Raw genomic sequence first — 9,317 nt, 5'->3', positions numbered from 1 at the left:
TGATTCCATCTAGAAATTATAATGACCAAAAAAAATCCATCCCCTACCCTTCCCTTCTTTGTTATACAGTCCCTCAGGCAATCCGATAAGCCCCTTATGTGCAGTCACTCACCTTCCAAGTTCCCCGGCATCCCCTCTCCCAGGAAATCCATCCCTTGGAAAGGTTTCCTCGCATCATAAGGTCTAAAAATAAATGCATGTCCCTACCTCAAAACCATCATATTGGTCATAGAATTCTCATGGAAATTAATGGAAACTATTGGGTACTAGTGTCCCACAATGGCCCTACTCCTAAACGCTCTACCAGCATACTACTTCTTGTTCCAATTCCTTTCACTGTTGCTCATCGGTAGCTCATCAACAAGGTACACTTGCAATTATGTTTACTTCCTGTCACAACAAGTCAAACTTGCTCTTTGACCATATCATCATGTATAAACATATCACATCTGGTTAGCTCAAAATGCAACCGTCATAGATCAAAATCATAAATCACATGTAACCATCATAATTCAACGTAATAGATCACATGTAACCATCATAAGTCAACGTCATATATCACATGTAACCATCATAGATTAGAGTCTTAAATCACATGCATAATAAAAATGAAACAAAATACCAAACTTATCCTTCAATCGATTCTTTTCTTCTATCTTTGTCCTTTCCGTACACAACCGGATCAGTTGCCACACCTGACAAACACCTAGTGCCTTCGCTTCTCTTCAATCACATACACATACACAGTATACATCATAACATGTACATCCACACATGACATACAACACCACAAAATACATGCACCTACACTTGGCATACAACAATAACACTTACACCTAGTGTACAACACAACACATACACCTATACCCGGTGTACAACACCATACATATACGTACACAAAGTTCAATATAAAAAATACACATGTCACAATACTACAACTACACAATGCATACACACAATACCGCATGTACACAACACAACATGTATGACATGCACACAATACCACATGTACATAACACAACATCTACGACATGCACACAATACCACGTGTACAACATGTACATAGTACCACATGAACACAACACCACCTGCACAATGGGTACACAACACCACATGTACACACCACCACCTACACAACATGTACATAACACCACCTGAACAATGTGTACACAACACCACTTGTAGAACGTGTACACAAGACCACATGTACAGAGCACCACCTGCACAATGTGTACACAAAACCACGTGCACACAACACCACATGTACAACATGTACACAGTACTACATGCACACAACACCACATGTACAACATGTTCATAGCACCACATGTACAAAACACCGCATGTACAACGTGTACACAACACCGCATATACCACGCGTACACAACACCATATGTACATAGCACCACATATACCATATGTACACAACACATATGTACATAGCACCGCATATACCATATGTACACAAAACCATCTGTACACAACACCACATATACCATATGTACACAACGTCATATGTACATAGCACCATATATACGACATGAAAACCATACCACATGTATGCAACACCACAGGTAGAACATGTACAACATATACACAATAGTAGTACTACACATCCAAAGATCATACTGACTCTACCAAGGAACCTTGCTTCTAGTGCCTTCCACTATCCATGTTTGTCCCAGCATGTCGTAGGTCACACCACTTTCATTCTGCTGATGTATCCCTCAGCATTACCTTTCCATAACATAAACATAGGCATATTCTAAGCATATAATATCAAATAATATCCACATGAAAATGACCTCATTGATCTATCAAGGTTACTCTTCCCGCTTGATTCCTCATAAACTAGGAACCACTTCATGCCATTCACTTGAAAAAGAAATTATTCCTCCACAAGAGTGATCCCTAACAACGTGTCATAAAATTGAACACATACATATAGGTATACATATAAACACTAGCATAAAAAAATCATGATTCCTCAAAACAATAGCATAAAATAATCATGATCCATGATGAACCTGTCAGGCAACGACATACATACATACATGTATACATATATAGACATCAGTATAATCTTAATCACAACACAATTAACATATATCATAAGGTCAAGGTTAAGATAACTCCCTTTATTTGTGAACAACATGCACAACATTGACAACAACAATTCCCAACATAGCCAAGGCATTTGACGCCTTAAAATCCATTTACTTTACCATCCTCATGAATGTTTTTCCACCGTAGTTTTATCCCAATGGACCCAACCAATCCAACTGGTTGTCATATTCTTAGCTTCAACTACCCTTACATGCACCAAGATTCATCTAGGTCTTACAATAATTGTTGGATTTCATTTTTCTCTCCCCGAGATCCACTAAATTTCCTCTTTCCCTAACCAAATCCCAAGATTCTCAAAACATAAAAGGCAAGACCAAGAAGAAAACAAGAGAAAACCATGAAAAACCAACAGAAATATGACACCACAAGGAAAGTGGCATGGCCATGCACCAAACATAAACAAAAGTGCAAATCAAACATAAACAAAACACGAAGCACCAAAAGAACAAAACTAACAACAAACACCATGACTCAATCACCATGAGTTCCTAGTGCTTCTAAGGGAAAGCTCAACCTAAGCCTTCTTCAAGATTTCATGGTAGTCTCTTTTACTGTGCAATTCCCTGCATCATACTATCATAAACACATAACTACCAGTTCATAAATAAATATAACAATATATCAGTTATCTTACCTTGTTGTGCCAAGCATGTTGCCTTGAAACCGAACACATCCATGCCATATCTCAAGGGACTCTAATTCCTTTGATGGATCCATCTATGACTTAGAAACCAATTTTTATACCTATCAAATACATGTTCATGAATATAACACATATCCACATAATGTCAGATGAAATCAAGGTTAAGAATACTTCTTGTACTTATGCAAAGAACTCATTCGTTTGGAATTGCGATTTCCAAACATAACCAAACGGATTCTCACCCAATTCCTTTTTTTTACCCTTTTTTTTCTCACCGCAATTCAGTATTATTATGTACTATCACAACACCCTGCTGTTAGTTATATAAACAAATCAATTGTTACCTTGTCATGCTAATACCAAGCATATTTCCCTGCAACTGTTCACACATGTCATTTTGTTGTAACTGCTACAACACCCTCTAAAATTTTGTCTTACACTCAATTTTGGAGCCTTCCTTGGTCTTGCACATTATTGTCACAAACACTAAAACTCATTTCATGTACTTTCTTGAAGTATTTTGCTCCCCTTTGCAAGTTGGGTAAATTGTCGTCTTTTCGCATGATTGGTTGTCGCACAATGTGTAGAAGCATGTTCTGATGGTTTCAAGGGTCTATATTTGTGTATATGAGTTTTCTAACTATGTAAACATTTGTCGCACTCATTCCCAAAATTTTAAGCACTGTCACACAAGTGTTGTCACAGTCGTCGCAAAGTGTACCTTTAGTGTCGCACTTGTCACAAAGTTGTCACATTGAGGGAAATATGCTCTTAACATGCTCCGAATGATCTATGTTGTTGTGTCATCAAATTGTTTCAAGTGTTTTATCACACTCAAGTCATATCATTGCTCACAACGGTCTCTTCGGTCCCACACTTAGCTAAATTTCGAAAAATTCCCAGCAACCTAGCCTCATCCAGCCCTCCAAAATTGTGCATTTCGCAAATTATATGCTCAAGCCTAGAACTGCGCATTTCAAAACTTTAGTGCTCACACCCAGAACTTCACATTTCACAACTTACTTTCCAAGCCCAAAACTGTGTATTTCGCAACTTCAGTGCTCAAGCCCAGAACTGTGCATTTCGCAACTTCAATGCTCAAGCTTTGGCCTTGACCTCTATAATTACATAATCCTTTCTCCCATCCTAGCCCTAACTACGCATTGTGCAATCAAAAGCCACAAGCTCATTCCCTGAGCTTCTGAAATTAGCAGTTGTACAATAGCCCAACCTCCCTTGTCTCCCAGAACTACGCAGTGTGTTCACTTAGTGTTGATCCCCTCAGTCTGCTTCACTAGCTCTTGAAACTTCGCAATTTTATTCCTTAGTCCAGCCTAGAATGTGCACTACGTAGTCCCAAGGCTCAAGCCTCAACCCTGAGCTCTTGAAATGTGTAGTTGAGCAATCACCTAGGCTCATTTGTCCTCCAAAACTGTGTAATAGGCTGATCCAGTGCTTGTCCCCTCATCCTGTCAGCTTGAGCTCCGAGAGTGTGCAGTTTTCTTCCTCATCCCATCTTGAATTGTGCATTGCACAGTGTCAAGGCTCAAGTTGCACCCTTGGTTGCTTGAACTGTGCAACTGCATAGTCACTGAGCCCTCTCTCTCGACTTGTCACCCGGTTCCGACTTAGTTAATGGATCATAATCCACCATCTTAGACTAGGGGTTTTTCGGACTGATGTCGTCTCTTCATCAGTGAATTACAGATACAGGTACCTTATTATGCTATGGAAAGGTGATGAAGAAATGGATGGATGGAACATGCTGAAAGACACTCTTATAGCTCAACATGCAAGTTGATCAATCACAAGAAATAAAAGGAACATAAGTTTATGATCAAAACTCAAGAATTATGATCATTGAAGATTCCTTATCACCAAGTCATACGGAGGTGAAAATAAGATCATTCTCTAGCAGACACTCAACACGCAGCAACATTAGTGGCTTGGCACTACCACATCATCAAGAAGTCCATGTTAGCAGTGTCATGTCATGATAATTCATGAGTATTCATATGCCACATCATCATTGTGGATCATGTAAATGGTATTAAAAATGTATTGTAAAGTGGAAGTCCAAAGGACACACATGGAATATAAAGAGTCATGTAAGTTGAAAAGTCATAAGAAGTCAAACAATCATGAGGGTAGTCAAAGAGTCACAAGGAAGGGAAAGAATCACCCCTTGGTTATATACACTCCCTCATTGTATAAGCAAGGGAATTTTTCACCTTGCCTCCTCCCACAAGGCATTAGAGAGACAAATCAGTTCTTTTGACGAGTAAGGAATAACTCCAACTCTTCACTATTAGAGCTAGTGATATTCATTGTATACATGTGTCTTGGAAATTTTACTTAATAACAGAAGCCCTCAAGGTTAGCACATTCTTCATGCATGGATTACAATATTTGTAATACTATTCTGTGAATGTTTGCAATTCATGTTTTCTTTCACATATGCTAAGATAGCTGAACTATTTCAGTTATTTTGCTACTTATCATATTGAGAATGCGCTGTAATTTCTATTATCATTGTCGCATCTTCGTGGATTATTCCATTAGATATTAGAGAGATATTCCTCGTCATATTGGTTTCAATGACTGTCGCATATCTATGGACTATTCCGCTTGATGTTGCACGAATCCTTCTTATTCATGTGTGTCTCTACTAGGGTGGTACTACTACCTCTCTCTTAGAGGCTCACTTCTCCTCCCCTCCACAGTGAAATAACTTTGACACACATATGATCGAACACTCACCAGACACACCCCTTACATTTTGAAGGCGCATGTGCACTCCTCTCTCTTGCTGATAGTTAGAGCCAAATCATATCTCTAAGATACATGGCAACCAAGCCAATATTCTGGATGGGGCTCCTACTGCAAACTTTGTGAGGTCCAGTTGAGACTTCACATCAGGGAGACCCCTTGGTTGATGGATTTCCATCACTATCAATAGTTGCACTAGAAGGAGGGGCCAGATAACAAGTTGTGCCCATTGAATTTGGTTTGAATCTCTAATCTAAAATGGCTCATAGTCAAATCTTACTCCCAGGGTGTTTCTCTATTTTTTCCCTTTATTGATTTTCAATCCCCGATGAGCCTCTCTATCACTTGTCCCAGCTAAAGTTTGATGGTGAGGATGGAACATCCATAACCGAGCACATTTGTGATTTCCTTTAATTTGGCGAATCTTACGAAAGCAATGATGGAGAGTTTGCTTGTGTTCTTCTCTTCCTCAACCTTGAAGTTCGTGTTAATTGATTGTGCCATACATTTCCACCTACTTCCATCCAGTCCCTTCATCATTTCCTTAGGGAGCTTCATCAAGCCTTTGATAGGTATAATTACCGAGATGTTTATAAAGGAATCAATCTCTAAAGAATGAAGCCTAATGAATCAGCTGAGGATTTTTCTGATCAATTCCTTCACCTTTGTTGTGAAATTTATAAAGAAGACACGAATCGGGATTTCTTGAAACAAGAGTTTGAGCACTTCGTTCTTATCTCTTTACATGGTTAACCTGAACCCCCTGATTTTCCTACTTACCCAACACTTGTGAACCATGAGACACCTCTAATTTCAGAGGAGGAATTTACTACTCCTTTTGTTTTTTGTCCTCCTCCTTTTCTACTTCCGATGAAGGTGCCTTTGTGTGATGCTAATAAAGTTGAAAAATACGGAAATCAAATTCCTAATTCATCTTCTCATTCTTCTTCCATTTATCATGACTCAGATTCAATGAAGGAAATCCTAGAATGGCTCATGAAGCCCGTGGGGAAGACTAAATTCCCCATTCCGCAACATGATGTTATCATTCATAACTCTAGCCTCTAATCTGATCTAGATTTATGTGATCCTCTATTATATACATGCCATGACTCTTTGTAATGTGATCCACTCGGTCAATCTACTCCACTAGCTAGTCCTTCACACTCTCTTGATTTTCGCGTTGTTGTTTCAAATTGCGATCAGATACAAGGAAATCACATTATACAGGTAGAGGAGAAGGAAGTTGATGATGCTTTCAATCCTTCTTCTATTTTCCAAAATCTTCCATGTGAAGATGAAGTTCTTACATTCTTGGATGATTTTCAATTTACTAATCTCAGTAGTGAATCAAATGTAATTAATTCTTTCAATCAATCTGTAGCCACAGAAACAATCATGATAATGATGATGACTCTGTTGATGTATGTGATCACGAATGCCCAAGTGCATCAGCTGATATTTTGGTTTCTCATGAAGATTTTAATAAAAAACATGGTTTGGTCAAAGAAGATGTGCTCATCAAAATTTCCTCTTCATCTCGCTCTCCCTTGTTCTCTATCATTTGCGATGCATCTACTTGCAACATAGATACTCCATGCTCTTCAAGTTCTTCAATCGATCAGTTTACTTCACAATTGGCACAAGGTGGCAATATTATCCATGATAGAGAAAATCAAATCATTGAGTAACGTTCCCATCCCTCATCATCCCTTCTCTCACATGAAGACAACACTTCAAATCATCTTGCTCATGAAATTTCTCTGATTCATTCACCTTAGAATTTGCGATCAAAAGAATATTTCAACCTAAGTAATTTGGTTGTTGAAGTTGACGAATCTAGTCAAACTAGTGAAAAAGATGTCTGCCATTTGGTGACCAATGGTCTTATTGAAACCAGTGGTAGCAGCTATCCTCACACCATCCATGATATGGTTCAGTATTCAAAATGCAATTTTACAATCCTGGAAAGTTTTGGATCCTTCCAGGGAGTCGAGGCACTTCAACTTACGTTGATGGTTATGCCAGGATCTTGCGACTCTAGTAAGCCCCCTTAACTAAGTCAGATATGGTTTCTCCCACACCATCCTTCTCTTTGTATGGTTTCACTCACTGAAAATTTCTTTTTGAAAAATGTTTGGTATCTTGGATGTGATCTTTCAAATTTTCAATATTTTACTTCTGACTAGATTCAATAATATGTTTCAGTTCATTCATCTTCATGCAAAACTCTTACATCAAACTAGGGTTTGGAATGTGTATCTCTCACAAATTCATGGGATTGTGAATTTTATCATTTCAAAGACTATCTTTGGCCAAAGGGATCATGCCTATCGAATTCATTTCTTAATACCCAACTCCTGGTTTTCCTTGTGAATATTTTATTGCAAATATTTCCTTTCATCGCACTGAAAATCCTCTTAAGTGATAATGAATGCACAAGTTATCATACGAATAAAGTTATTCTCCATCCACCATGCCCTTACTAGTCTCATGTATTTAGTGTGTTGGCATCCATTTTAAATTCTTTTGATGATTATGATGCTTTTATAGGTTGTCACCAGTTACAGGAAGATGGTTTCTCACATTTATCTTGTGAGGAACTTGGTTTGATTGTTCACAGCATTTACAGAGCTCTCCAAATTGATTTATCTTGGTTAATTAAAAACTAGGATTCTGATGCTTTAATCAACCCATCTAATCATTATTCTATCTCCAATGATTGTCATTTAGCTTATCATTTTTCCATCAGCACATCCAATGACAGTTGTTTTACATCCTTTGATATTCATCATTCAATATCTCGTTATTCAGATTTTTGTTGAGCAATTGAGGCACTTCAACCTTCGTTGACGGTTATTTTAGGTCCTCACTATCTTGAGATTACTTTTGAATATGATCAGATCTACTTGCCCTCACAAGATTCCCATCGTAATCCCCTCCCTCTAATTGAAAAATCATATTTTCAAATATTTATGGGTTTTAAAGAGGATCATCATGAATTTTATGATCCAATCGCTGAACGGTTGGAACAATATTACCTGGAAAACTCCGTTGCAAATAAAAATTTTCGATCTCCCCTTGTGCTTCCTAAGGAGTATGGTGTAGATGAAGGCACATCAGCAAGAAGCTTTTGAGGTTTTTTGAAAGATGGTATTAATCGAAAAGGTAAGAATGTGAATTGCATGAAAGTAACACACACATATTTCTACCCACAGGCAAGACCTTCCTTTTGTTGTTCAAATTATTCAAGCTTTCATCTTTTCTCCTTCACATTGCTTTATATTTGTTTTAATCGATCACATCTTTTTGATTACAAGTCGGGAACAATTACAGTGGCTACATTGAAAATTCCATTATATGTGACCTCGACCTTCTAATTATTAGGTTAGGAGTAGGATTAGTTGCATCCTAGTTTTCCTTATCTTGCACTCATCCCGTGTTGTTCTCTTTAGTCTCTCTTTTATTTTCTTACTTTTCTCTTTCATTATGCTTTGGTTTAGATTCTTTTGCTTGTCTTATGGTTTTGTTTCCTTGTTGTGTGTTGTCTTTCCTTTCGTTTTGTTTCTTTTATTTTTCTTTCTTGTTGTTTGTCTCCTTTTTTTTTTCATCACATGAATAAGTGTTGTGCCTGGACCTATTTTGGCTTCTTATTATGTGTGTGGTTGAAGTCTAAAGAGCCTTGTGACACTTCAACATTTGGCTAACCTCCAATCCATATTCCTTGTGTCGGTTATATCTTTTTTTCGATGAAGTTCCAATGGAAAATACGATATGT

This window comes from Pinus tabuliformis, chromosome 5_2, assembly GCF_031772625.1.
Source record: "Pinus tabuliformis cultivar Carrire ecotype Pingquan chromosome 5_2, CPIR1, whole genome shotgun sequence".
Classification (NCBI taxonomy): domain Eukaryota; kingdom Viridiplantae; phylum Streptophyta; class Pinopsida; order Pinales; family Pinaceae; genus Pinus; species Pinus tabuliformis.
This window is presented reverse-complemented; position numbering follows the sequence as displayed.